The following is a 13,887-nucleotide window of genomic DNA, read 5'->3' as shown; positions in this document are numbered from 1 at the left end:
GACTTTAAAGTGTAGTGTGAAGGGTGGGCAGAGTAAAGGTCCTATGATTGTCCATGATGGCACAGTGGTGGCTGCCATGTAATCAGAAAGGTGTTGAGGTGTTCACTGTTTGAATCCAATGAGTGAAAGGGGAGATAACTATATCTCATATGTACCCATGGACTGATGATATTTAGAATATATAGCTTTTATTACTTTGTGTTCATCAGTATTAAAGTTCTCATTTTCTCACTATGCGGACTGCCAAGAATGGTGGTTATGGGAAGCTAAGATGGCTGGTTCACTGTATTATCTGTGAAGTCTGATTTTTATCACAGTGGCCTCAAAGCAGTTGCTTTGATTGAAACAACTTTCTTAACATTTTCTTTTGTTTTGTAATCCTAACCTTTAGTTTAAGAAAGAGACTGTGTTTCCTTATCCTGAACTAGAGGTTATCATAGTTGTATTCAAAGATACCAAGAATGAACCTGGTTAGATAGATATTAAACATCTGTATTACTAAATAAATTTTTGTTACTAAATTATATATATTTTTTATTATTAAGTAATCTTTATTATTAAATATTAAACATTACTTAGGTTTAATACCCTGCCAAATATTGGGTAGTGTGTGAAGGAAATGAAACCTCAATTCTGTCCTCAAGGATATTTTAATTTTGATTAAAGAGAAAACCAAAACAACACCAGCTAAGATTAATTGCTATTTTAAGGATTAAAATCACATCTAGCAAAATGGAGTTAATTGAAACACTTTATGAGGGAACTCATGAAATTTTACTGGCAAAATTACTTCAACGTTTACAAGTTTGAATGCTTGATATTTGGATGTGAGCCTAACTGAGTGTTTATGAACAGAGAATGATGATTAATAATTATTTCTCCAAAGAGGTTGAAATGTTTAGGAAAGATGAAACAAGGCTCTTTTTTAAATTTAGCACATTTACTAATAGACTAGATGAAGGGATAAATATAAATTAACACAACTAGTAATTGAAACCTGCTCATGCTAATGAAGAGCAAATGGTCCTGGGTTGCTTCTGTGTCACCTCAGGGAAGTCATTTGATATCTTCGGACTGAAGTAAGAAATTTTCTAAAAAATTATTGGAAGCTTATTATTTTCCAGGCATTTGCTAAGAGATTGACCTATGTAATATTATATGTTTCTTACTATAATCCTATGAGGTAGATGCTATTATAATCTGCTTCTTAATCCTGAGGAAATGAAAGCTCAGAGAGGTAAATAAAGTTGCCCAACTTTGCACAGCTACTGATTAAAAAACCAAGAGTTCAGACCCTTGAGTCTTTTACTCCAAAGCTAATAATTATAATCACTGCTTGCTTATATTGAAAGATGATGGTGGTTGGGAGTTATGTAGGATTATTGCATGCAGCAAACCTCAGAGACAGGATTCCAAAATTATGAATAATGAGGATTTGATGTGATTTATCTGGAGGTACTGAAGCTGTTTCTTTGGTCAGTATTAGTTCCCTTGCAAATACCCAACAGGGGCAGGTGTTAAAATGATGCCTTGAGTTTAGTCAGATGTGCTGGACAGAGGAGATTCAGCTCCAGAAGTGGAACCCAGTAAGGGACTATGGTGATGCTGTGATGGTATCTAGCCAGTCGTCTCTCCTCTGGAGTGCTGTGGTCTTTTCAACTGAGAGTAAATCTTTAGCCCCAAGTACTTCTCAGCCTCTCGTATTTCTCAATTCAGTAGAGTAGTTCATAAGCTTCAGAATTAGAGGTATAATCAACATCTCTCAAAATCAATTTCCTTCTTCCAAGGTTACTGACTGGGTTGTTTACTTTTACTTTCTGTGGATTAAGTACTTCAGCAAATAGTTCCTTGAATTTTCTTTTTGATTCCGTGCTTTCTTTCTCTGCCCCTCTAATTCTTCTTTCATGCCCTCTAATCTACTTTTCTTGTCCTCTGTGTTCTTCCCTTCTTTCCTGGTGACCTCTGGGACACGGTGTTGAGTGATTTTGTCAGCGCCATCTTGTAACTCAGAGCCCTGTTCTGAGCTGATTTCCTCATGGCTTCTTGAGTAGAGACGTGCGAGAAATGCTAACTATACCATATCGCTGTTTGACTGGGCTTCTGATCTACATACTTGAAACCAGAAGTCCTTGGGCTCTTGTGGTTAACACTGGTATTCAGGCTTGAATACAAATCAGACCTCCATATTCTTCAAGAATTGTCAGCATTCGTGAAAGTTGGATATGAGTGAGCGACTCTTATTTTTAAATTTTCATTTAAATAATATAATTTATTATCATAAATTTACATGTTACTCTACCACAAATTAAGCCATATCAGGCTTAGCTCCAAGCACAAAGTGTATCCCTTGTGAATATTATCCTTTCCATAGATACTCTTAGAAGGGACATTAACTGCATTTTACATCTTAAGAAGTCATTTATTTTCAGGGAATTCAGGGGCTCAACCATATAATTATTTTCCAGTCTTCCCAAGCTCCCACAAAGCAAGCAATGTAGGGCTGGGTGGCAGAGTGCAGTTATTTATTTATTGATTGTATATTTATTGAATACCTCCCTCCCTGTTCCAGGCCCTGCTGCATATTTGACTTGTGGGGAGAGTGGAAATGGACTCAGAGTGATGCCTTGACTATAGAATGTGTCACGTGACTCCACGCTGAAGAACCCAAGTATTCAGAAGTAAAACTACTTAGCAATGGACACAAAGAAAAATGTTTTCTCATGAAATGGCTGATTTGACACAGAAGATAAATTTATGACTGAAGCAAAACAGGGCTGCCTATTTGAGTCACCTGCCCAGGACAAGCTCCTGCCTCTTAGAACTGGGGGTTCTTTCAGGTGCCACCACCCAGAGGGCCACAAGAGGGTGCTTTTCTCCTTTCAGGTTATGCCTTTTTAAAAATGCAGCTTCTCATACTTAGCACTGATTTTCCGGAGCCCTGGGAAATTCAGTATATTGAGCTGTGGGCCCACGGACTTGATTGTAGGGGAAAGAAAAGTGTAGGTTTATAAGTTTATGTTTCTTTCTCTAGTGTCTGTTTCCCCACTGAACTGTAAGCTCTGATGACCAGGTCTTGGCTTTTTGCTCATCTCTTTCCTGGGACTGGCTTAAAATCTGGATATATACAAAGGCTTTAATAAATATTTGTGAGTTTAAAAACTGATGTTCACTTCAAGTTCTAGCTCAAAGGTTTTCAACATTTTTGCCCATCAGAATCCCCAGAGGTCAGTTGGCCTAGGATTCCTTTTTAGTAAGGTGGAGCAGGGCTGGGAATGTGATTCTGCAAAGCTCTTGTGTTATTCCTGTTTGAAGACTGCTGTCCAGCTCGTCCTACCTTACACACAGCTGTTTTTTTCTTGCTCCTCTGGCCTTTTGGGCCTGTGGGTCCTCGCTGCTTGAGTCTGTGCAGCATATTCCTGCTTTCTGAGCCTGTCACTGATAGCCCTTCCGTTTGACTCAGCCTCCTTCGTGTTCCCCTTCCCATGAATAGCTCTTACTATTATTTCATCCTATAGGAGACACAAATGTTTCCAGAGATGCCTTCACCTACCAGTCCTGGGGAGGGGGGGGACCTGGGAAGACACCTGTGGCATCACAAGGCTTTGGTTACCACCCACAGGGGACAGCCTCCTCTGCAGGCTGCGGTTCAGGGACGTCGGTGATGGGTGCTGCCTACTTACACTTAAAGTTACACTTAGAGGGATACTTAAATAAACACTGATCCTGAATAGAGACCACCTCAAAGTTGACAAGGGCCTTTCTCTTGCAATAGAGGTTTACAGTACTGCCTACTGAGAAATCTGTTCTCCATGTTTTTGAACAGGAAATATATGTATATCATGACAACTTGGGGGGAGAAAACTTGATAAAGAGAAATCCTTTTGTTATGTGGTTTGGCATTGCTAGAGTAGTATAAGTGGTACAAAAAACTTGGGCCTTGGAATAAGATGGCCCTATGCAAAACCCCCAAACCTGAGTGTGTACCTCATTGGGTATGCCTGTGGGCCAATAAGTTTACCTCTTTGAGTCTTTGCAGTATTATGATATAACTTATCTGTGTAGACATGCCTTTAGTTAGCTATAAAGTCACCAGCTTATACTCAATGTCAATATAAGAAATAGTGCTGGAAACTTGTATTTGGAATTCTATTTTAAGGATGTTGTAGAGGAGGTTTTCTTGCCCATTGTTTCTCTCCATTGGAGAAAGTCATATTTAGTCTCAATACCAAGAACAGTTTCACTTCTCTTGCTGTGCTTTAATCTCATGGACTTAGTGATTTGTATGCCTGATTGGTTTTCCTTCTTTGAACTTGCTGCTAGAAAGCCTAGAGCCAAATGTGTGGTTCATCAGTACCAAGTGTGCATGCATTATGGTATACGTTTTTGGTCTCATGTATGACTTCATTTACACACTCACCATTGTTTTTGTTTTTTAAAAATTTGCTCTCACTTTTCATTTGTGTTAGTGTGTGTTAAGTACTCCTTTAAGCTGCTTATCAGCCTTTCTGAGATGAGACAGGATTTTAAAAAATGTGTTACTAAATAAAGCAGCAAATACATTCAAGCAGTTTTCACAGTGCCCGACCAATAGTAAGTATGTAACATAAAAGTTAGTTTTATATCTTCCTTTTAAACGAGCCCAATTATTCTCTGTGGATCCAAGTTGGTTCCTCATGGATCAAATTAAAAAGGGTGTAGTAAAGTGATTCTCACCATAGACAAGTTTCCGAAACTGGAAAGGGGTTACTGTATTAGGTGGTAGTAGGTATAACTCTAAAACAAGCTGAGAGCCCATGTCGTCCAATCTCTGCATGAATTCCCTATACATAAGCCCAGTCTTGACCAAAAATAATTTAAAAGTGATTTCAATCTTCATTTGAGCCTCTCAAAGCACATTAAAAGGGAACTTGCTATTTGCCAGCCACTTATCATAAAATCTTGCTTCTTTTTCTTTCCGATTCTCTTTCATACACTCACCCCAACACAACCACCACTGACAGCTAGATTTAATCTTTTTTGGCCCCCATCTCCCAGCTGACCAAGCTTTTCTGTTTAGAGGTCCTGTTTTCTCACACCTCTTTGGACGTCTTTTGTGCTATGCATTCTGTTTCTGTATCATAAAAGATTTATGAACTAGTCTGAAAAAGATAGTTATTCTGCTTATAGGTGGGTTGGAGAATTCTTACATGTTAATAAATTTTCTCTGTCATCTAGGAATAAAGGGTGATTAATACTATGTGGTATAAGAGGAAAGGACTCTGGAATGTGGCTCTACCTCAGGAATACAGTCAGGCATGTTTGAGCAAAGGTCAGAGCTTCATTCTTCTGATCCTGCCTCTATCCAAGCTTCCCTTGCCCAAGATTAAGGGATCTTATGGCATCTGTAACCTGGGAATGGAGTTGCAATGCCCTTGTGTCAAATGGGGTTGAAGTTATTGATGCAGAGTTGGGATAATGATGGAGAACAAATGATCCATCCTCTCTTAGTTTCCTGTGAACTGTGGGAATGGCCACCCAAGGCTGTCCTCCCTCTAGGTAGAGTTAGGAGAAAGGTCACAGTCTCAGATTCATTATACCTAATTTGCTAATGGAAAACAGAGGCACGCATACACTTGTTATTTTTTTGCTCTGAGAATTCTAGTAAATGGTATGTTGATTTATTGCAAGCCTATATGCTTATGTGTCTGTTACATTATCTTTTGGGTACCTGATCCAGTCTCTGATGTAAAGATCACATGCAGTTTAAGAGAACCAGAATTAGAGCTAGGCCAAGTCAGAAAATTGAGCCACAGAAATATTGACCCAGTATCATGGGGGTTTGTTAATAAATATAATCATTTTGAATTGAACTGGTGAGTTTCCCCCTTCATTTTAAATCACTTTCTTTTCTTCAGTAAGTATTTATTGAGTACCTACTTGCCAATTCTGCTAAGTATCGTGGACATTAAGATGATAAGGCACTGGCTCCTGCCCTCCAGGAGCTGTAGGATAAATAGTAGGGAGACAGATGTAAAAAGAATAATTAGAACACAAAAGGTTCGGGGCCACAATTGAGGTATAAACAGAATGTCATGGGAATTCAGAAGAGGGAGAGATTAACTTGATCTGGGAGAACTGGGGTGGAGGAAACTCTAGAGCTGAGATTAAGGATAAAGGAGGTGTTTTTTGTTTGCTGGGGTTTTATTTACCAGATTTTAGTTTGATCACACTACCTAATAAATATACTTGAAAATATCTTCTGGCCAAATGTGGTCTTAGCATTTGATCTTTTGGTTCTGCAATTAGTGACAAACCATAGTTGCATCCCTGGAATGCTCTGTGCTGAAGAATTTAAAAGATGCCTTACATAGAGTCAGAGACAAACCACATCATTGAGGCTTAGCAGGTAAATGCTCTGGTACTTTGTTAATGAGGTTTATGGGAGACTTTCACTTGGGCTGCCCGGTATTTACTTCCGGTGGCAATAGCACCATGTAAAATATTTACTGACTGGGAAAGATGATCTGTGAATCAAGATCTGGGCCGAATGAACAGAAGCCGCTGTTGCTGTAGGTGTTGGAAATGGGGCTCCACACACACGGTGGGGACTCCCTTCGAGCAGGCACCAAGGTTACTCGTTTGCAGCTTGAAACAGGAGGTTTTCCTTGATGCTTGCATCCGAATCACCACCAGGAAGGGCAGCAGAGTGGAACTATCCCTCTAGCCTTCCTTAGCACTCTAACACATTTCTCGCCATTCTTTGGAAATAAACTCTGATTTAGAGTTTTGTATTTCTTTCTTAGTGTTATAAAAGTAACCATTAAATATGATGGTTTAGTGACTCAAACAGTTGGAGGCTACAGCCAGGCTGACAGCTTTAGTAGAGAGTTTATTTTCAATTTTTTTTTTTCCTTCCAGCCTGACTTCAGCTTTAAATTAGATTGCAATAATCATCACAAAGCTCCTCCCTGCCTTTAGTTGAAAGCACACTGCAGACCTGGAATCTTCCAGGGACTTTATTTATGACAGAATCCCATACTATTTTAGAGCTTTCATCTTCCATGTTGTCTAGCATTTTAGGGTCTCCATTTCCCATAGCATTTCAGAAATCATGGTATGAAACAATATGAATTCTCTAGGGTGCTAGAAAGATTGTCTGCATTGTTGTGGCTTTCATTATGTTAATACTGGAATACACCAGAAAGTGGATTAGTTAAGATATGGGTTCTGGAGCCTAATTATCTGGGTACATTTCTCAGCCTACTCATTTACTAGCTGTGTGCCTTATTAAACACCTCTGTGCTTCAGTTTTCTCAGCTACAAAGAGAGAACAGTGGTAGTACCAACCTCAAAGGATGGTTGAAGGATTCGAGTTCAAATATTTAAAATACTTAGAACAGTCCTCTGCAGTGGCAAGTGCTTAACAAACATTAGCTATTGTTATTAGCTTAGAAGTTTGTGAAGTTATTTAAATGATAAAATGGAAGAGTCTAGTAGTCACCCAATAATTCTATTTGGGTTGGTCTGTATGCTATGATTAGACGATTTAAACTCTAGACAATTATACTTAATTAGTAGCTACTTAGAGTTATAATTTCTTAGAGAGAGTAGGAAGTAGAGTAGCTTAGAGCATGGGGTTTATTCAGTTTGAGCTGTTAAAAGCACTGGGTTTGGAGTCAAAGAGCCTAGTCAAACAACAATTCTATTACTTCTGTAGCGTCTCAGTGGTTTGATGTCCTCGTCTGTAAAATGGAGATAATTCCTCACAAGATAATTGTAAGGCCAACAAATATGAATGTTTGGAACATATAACAAATACTCAAAACAATTGTAGAAGGGGAGGAGAGGAGAGATTGATTGACTTCAGGTTAGGTTTGTTTATTATTAGTTTCCTGTAACAAGTGATGGAGATAGGAATTTGCTGAGGGCAGTATGAATCCAACAGCAAAGGGGAAACACTCAGTCCTTTTAAACTTTAAGAATATTGAAAGAAATTGCAAAACTTAAAAAAAGAAAATAGCAATTTGTTGTTCTCAGTATTATAAACATAAGTGTGGGGGTGGATAGCTTAGTTCTGGTGAGTCATTCTGGATGTGTCCCTTCTTGTCCAGAAATTCCACTTGCATATGACTGGGTGACATCAGTAGAGAAAAGAAGAGGAAGGACGCAGGGTTTCTTCTCAGTGCTGGATATAGTGACAGTGGCTATGCTGTTATGGGGCTTATTCACTGTTACAAGGTTCTCAAGCCTCAGTGGGTAAAAGACTCAAGTGGGTAACTTGTTTGAGCAGGATCTTCCAAAGCTGCGCCCATGGAAATTCCACTTCAGCAGGTTGTTGCTGTGGCCTGGGAATCTGCTTTTCTCTGGCTCTCTAGCAACTGCTGATGCAGATGAGGAAGACAGGAGTGAGACTGGGTTGAGTAAATTCCCCTGCAGAAGGCAACAGCCCTGTCCACTGGCCTTTTCCCCAGCATGATGGTTTGCTGCAGCAAAGGCAAGAACAAAAAAGCCAGTTTTGCTTTGTTTTGAGCCAAAGTGCTATCTAATAACCTATGTTAATTGTTCCTCATAGTACTGCACAGAAGACAGTTTTAATTCCATTTGACACAGGAGGCATCAGGCACACAAGGGAGATTTCTTGAGGGGTGTAATGTGGTTTGGTGCAAGCATGAATTATGGGCAAACATTACACAGGTCCTTCAGTTTGTCCCCAGCCATCTGGGTATTGCTAAAACACATCTGCTCCTTCTCCTGGAGTGGCTGCTCACTGCTGCCACATAATTTAAATTATGCCAAGGGAGGGAGCCCATTTGTCCCCTTCTCTGGTTCACAGAGATGGCTCGGGGGAGCCTTGGTTGGCTGTGACTGGCCTTCATTCAGGGTCTGGGTACTTAACTCTGAATTTTGATTTGGGCATTTGCCAGGTATGTTCTGCCAGGGCCTTCCCAGTCTGTTCTCTGCTGTTTTGTTCCTGAAGATTTATGGCTAGTGAAGGGATAAAGCAAGGTCATGGCGGGAGGCAGCAGCATGTGGCGGTGACTCATGGTCCGGGCTAGTGTGGGGCCAGTGCTGGGGGTACACTTGACTGGCTGCTGTGCTTGTCCCACGTGGCTCTGCTGTGGCCCTGTGTGAAGCAGTTTCTTGCCTGTTGCTGGTCAGAAGGAAGGCCTTTTCATTCTCTCTATCCCTGCTGTTATGGCTTCAGGTCAGGCCAGTGAAGGCAGGTGGTCATTTGACAAAGAATCCCACAGAGTGGGAGGCTCAGGTAACATCTGCGATGGGCTAGTCCTGGAGGCTTCTGGTCTTAGAGACCAGCCCCATGCAGGGGCACATGGAAAGCAGGGGCTCAAGGGAGTTGGGAGATGCCAGTCCTGGCAGACAGGGCTACTCAATCGTGGTATTAGTGACACCTAGGACTGGATAGTTCCTCTCTGTGGGTGGGGCTGTACTGTACCTGTAGGGTGGGTGGCAGCATCTGTGGCTCCTGCCCACTCTATGTCAGTCGCACCCCTACGTCTCCCTCTGGCTTCCCAACAAATCTCAAGACAGTCACCCCTGGCTGAGAACCGTGGCAGTCTGACTGAGGCAGGGCATGTGGCCAGTGTTACACAGGGCCATCCTCCATCATGTTTTTCCTCATCCTTTTTCATCATCATTATTGATAAAATCTACTAAGCATTTACCATGTGGCAGGTACTCTATTTTGCATACATTATCGCATTCAATCCACACAACAATCCTAGGATGAAGAAATCTTATTGTCCCCATTTTATAGACTATAAAACTGTAATTTATCAAGTAACTTGCCCAAGGTCATGTAGCTGGTATCTGGGGCTCCAGCACAAGTGTAGGTGCCTCTTCCTCACCCTGTCGCCGTATGAAATGGAGCTAGAATACGGGCGTCTGTGAGGAAAGCTGAGCATAAGGGGGCTGCCAGCTGGAAGCAGGGCTGGGATTCGGGAGTATAACTGTAAGTGTTGTATAAATAATTACTACCAGGTAGCTGATTCAGCTAGAGGTCAAGCTCTGAAAATGAGATGCATGTTCAGGGTTTGGTCACTGATAAACATCTGTCTGTGCACAGTTGTTGTCTCCTATTTGTTCCTGACACCTGACCTCTGAGATATGATACCTGATGTGAGCCCAAATGTGCCTTTTTAATTCCAACTGTCCACTGGACTGTGGTCCCCAACTCCAACCTTCATTCCTTCCTCAGAGCAGCCATTCTCTTGCCTCAATCCTTGCTTTTTCCACTTGCCCTGGTGGCCTTGGGTTTGGGGCCATGTGTATTGAAATGACTGGACAGCATGAGGTTGCTGGTCACCTCTGGTACATTTAAGATCCTGTAACATGACAACTGAGGCTAGTGTGATCTCCGGTATATGTGAAATACTAGTAGTTAGTGGGAACTGATGACTCTGAATTGAATGGCAATACAGCCAGTCCTGGGAAGGTTTGTTTGGCAACAAAGGCACTTCTTAAAGGAAGGGTCAGGGCTGCTGATACTGTGGTTTCCTTAATATCAGGAGCACCAAGTGGAGGTAAGGAAGATGTCACCTGAAACCACAGTGAGACTCTGCAGTGGGTCCTTTAACATATCTTCCCATTAATGGGGCAGGAAGGATTTTGGAGGGCATGGCTGTTTTACAGTCTGCTTGATGCCTGCAACCAAATAGCCTTTGCTTTGAAAATGACACTATCAGACAGCACAGGGTCTTATCCTTTATCCACACTTGATAAATTAGCCCTTAAACTCATGTGCAGAGTGGGAACTGTGTGTACTTCTGCAAGAGGGACAATCGCAACTGAGTTGCACAGGGCCCACCTGGGGCCAGCGATAGTTCAGGGGCTCCTGCCACTCATAGGACTGGCAGGTACTGATGCCCCATGGAGCCTGCTCAGGATGTTAATGTGTATCTTTAAGAGTCACCTCAGCTTTCTTGCAAGACTGTTGAAATCATCTCTGTGATTCCTTTGTGTTCTGAATCCCTTTGCCTTTCGCTGGTTGTCCTGCCCTTTCTAGAGGATACTGTAGTTGATGCTTGCTGCTTCAGTGAGGTGTCACTTGAGGGAACATGGTAAAACAGCAAGGCTGCTCATGGGAGATGTTTTGCTCTTGTTCACTCTGTTGTTATCTTTAACATATCTTTTAAGTATTACAATAAACACAAAGCAAGTTAGAAAATACAAATAAACAGCAAATAAAAGGGAAAGACAGGTTACCTTGTAATCTCACAGCTCAGATAAAGCTACTGTTAACATTTTGAAACAGTTGAAAACATTACATTTTCATGTTTTTGTTTTGCTTTTTACAAAGGGAAGGGATAGAAGAAATTGCTGTAAGACATTCTTAGTAGAATATTCAAATGGTGCTTAAGTACATCTTTTCATTTCTTGGCAAATGGGTCCTGATATTTTTTTAAGTTATTTTTGGTTTCGGAAACCTCATAAGAAATGCCATATTTCTCTCCTTGCTGATAAAGGACATATCTACAAGATAGTGTATGTGCATGCAAGTGCATGTGTGTGTATGCATGCACATGTGTGTGCATGTGCACATGTATGTAAATGGACTGTCTCTGGCTCCTGAAAAAGAAATTTTGTTGCTGGATTTGCTGACTCATTGCCAAGCCCTGCTGCAGGCAGAGCAGATTCTGAGTTATTCAAGCCAAACATTTGGCCCTTGCGGTTTATTGGCCACTGTGACAGACTTCTTCTTACACCTCACCTCCTCACGCTTTCCTCGTTGGCACATGGACATATCTGGCATTTTGTTCATTTTGCCTCCTCTCCTTCTATTTCTTCCAGTTACTCTTTAGCATTTCTCAAATTTATACCAGTACCAACCGAACTCCCTAATGCACAGTGTTAGAAATTTCCAGACCATTGCTTCCTAAAGTCACTGCAAGAATTCACTGTCTTCTTCTAAGACCTTGTTTGTTCCTGTGTGTGCCTTCTCAGGACTCCTGCACTGTGATGAGGAGTCCTCAGGGAAGGGCGTTTTACTCACTCTCGTTTGCTCACAGTCACTCATGTAATGGCCGTTTTCTTTACTAGCCCAAAGTAAGTTCAGGGAATGCAACGGTCACCCCCTGAGATAGACAGGCTTGGTGAGATGAGGAGAGGAACTGTACAACTTCATTGGATAATTCTTCACCATCCTGGGTAAGAGATAATTTTGTACAGATTGGCATGACCAGTAATGCTGTCACTGAGAGGATGCATCCTGGGATAATAATTTTAAAAAGTTAAAAAAAGAAGTGCTTAGCTCTAGTTGGCAAAGAACTAGACACAGAGAAAGATACTATAGCCTGCCTTAAAGCATCATGAGGTATGAAGGAGACTGGGATGGCAAGGGCTTTATATGAAGAACTTGTTTTCCAGCTCCATGGTGTTTTCCTCCTCTTTTCCAGTCAGTTTTTTCATTTGGTATTTGAAAAATTTAGGAAGAATCCTAAGCTAAAATGAGGCTAACAATAATTGTTTTCCAAGTTTCAATAATTGCCATTCTAAACACTTATCAACAGTCACTCACTTAAACCTTACAAAACCCCATGGGGGAATCAGTCACCCCTATTTTACATTGGAAACAGTATAGACCTTTAAAAACCTACCCAAGGTCACACAGCTGGTTAGCCTCAGGCCAGCATTCAGACCAGGAGCCTGGCTTCAGAAACCTCTCTGCTGTGCTTATTTTTGTAATAAACCAGGTAATAGGACTCTGAATTCCAGTCAAAGCTCTGCTAATAATTTCATGTGTTATCTCAGGCAGTCATGTCACCTTTCTAGCCTCAGTTTCTTTATTTAGCTAAAAAAATATCCTGTGATCCTATAGAAATGTTTATGCCATTCTCCTCCCCACTCTGGTAACTCCTGGCTGCGGCTAGAGAGAGAAGTGCAATCTGCCTCAGAGGAAACCCAGACCAGGCTTTGCATCTTAGCTCTCCTTTTGGTCTTGATTCCACTTTTTCTGCAGGAGAGATTTGCTTTTCTACATCAGGGTTTCTGTTATAAGTGGAGACAATTCTCTTGGGGCAGCTGATCTCATTAGGCCAACCCTACTTACTGATAAAGAGGTGTTCATTATAACTTTCACAAGAAAAGACCAAGTAAGAGAGGGCAGTCCAGAGAAACGGAAACATTCTTTAACCATTCCATGTTTCTGAGAACATGTTTTAATCCACAGAGCAGGGGCATGTTTAAAAGGAGAGATGATACAGTTCTGAGGCTGAAGCACTACATTGGCCCAGGAAAACACCTTTTTCCTGTGGACTTGCCACATGTTCTATGCAAGTCGTTTGACCAGTTGGGGCTTCTATCTCTTTGGTGAGGTTGCTATGGTAAGGCCTTTCCTGTAAGTCTCTGTAAAACTCTGTGAATATTGACTTCTGATGAGCTCATTCAACCTTAAGAAGCGAGGTTTCTTGGCATCTCATCTGTCTGAAAGTCTGCTGGGAGTCCTGCAGACATGGGCCCCTCCTCGTTGAGTAGTACTTTCTGATCCACATGGTGATCTGACCTAATCCCAATAGTGTGGGGATCTGGGTGTGCAGAGAGCCAGCTCCGAATAGGAAGTCTGCTTTGACTGGAGCAACACAGATTCCCCATGGTTCTTGTCCTATCTAATGATGGGCTCAACTGAGAGCCGGCTCTTTGTGACAAGGGCAGTAGCAAACCATGAAGGATGGGACAGTGGTGTTGGCTGTGTGCTGACCCATCATCACCAGGAAAACAGCCTACTTCATGAGATACTGGTTAGGGGATATGTGTAGATTTATGCAACTAGTTCTGTTCTAGATGTCACAGTATACTTGGGACCAACTCTTTAATTCTTTATCTACCAGAGCAAAATCCATCCCTTTTCCTTTATTCCCATGAATAAATAAACATTACCCACAATCATGTCCT

The 13,887-nt window shown here is 41.4% G+C and overlaps 1 long non-coding RNA gene across 3 annotated transcripts in view; it reads left to right on the top strand.

Annotated features, from left to right (window-relative positions):
• Positions 1-13,887, top strand: part of LOC108388251 (uncharacterized) — a 224,934-nt gene that overhangs the window by 111,795 nt on the left and 99,252 nt on the right. Inside the window, exon 3 of one of the 3 annotated variants that reach the window (XR_012131576.1) lies at positions 2,570-3,207. The exons of the other annotated variants lie outside the window; for them this stretch is intronic. This is a non-coding gene — a long non-coding RNA (uncharacterized lncRNA). Of the gene's footprint in view, positions 1-2,569; positions 3,208-13,887 lie in introns of those variants that run through there. 3 annotated transcript variants of the gene reach the window in all.

Source organism: Manis javanica, chromosome 5, assembly GCF_040802235.1.
Source record: "Manis javanica isolate MJ-LG chromosome 5, MJ_LKY, whole genome shotgun sequence".
NCBI classification, from domain to species: Eukaryota; Metazoa; Chordata; class Mammalia; order Pholidota; family Manidae; genus Manis; species Manis javanica.
Note: the sequence above shows the minus strand (reverse complement) of the source record. Positions and strands in the feature narration are given on the sequence as shown.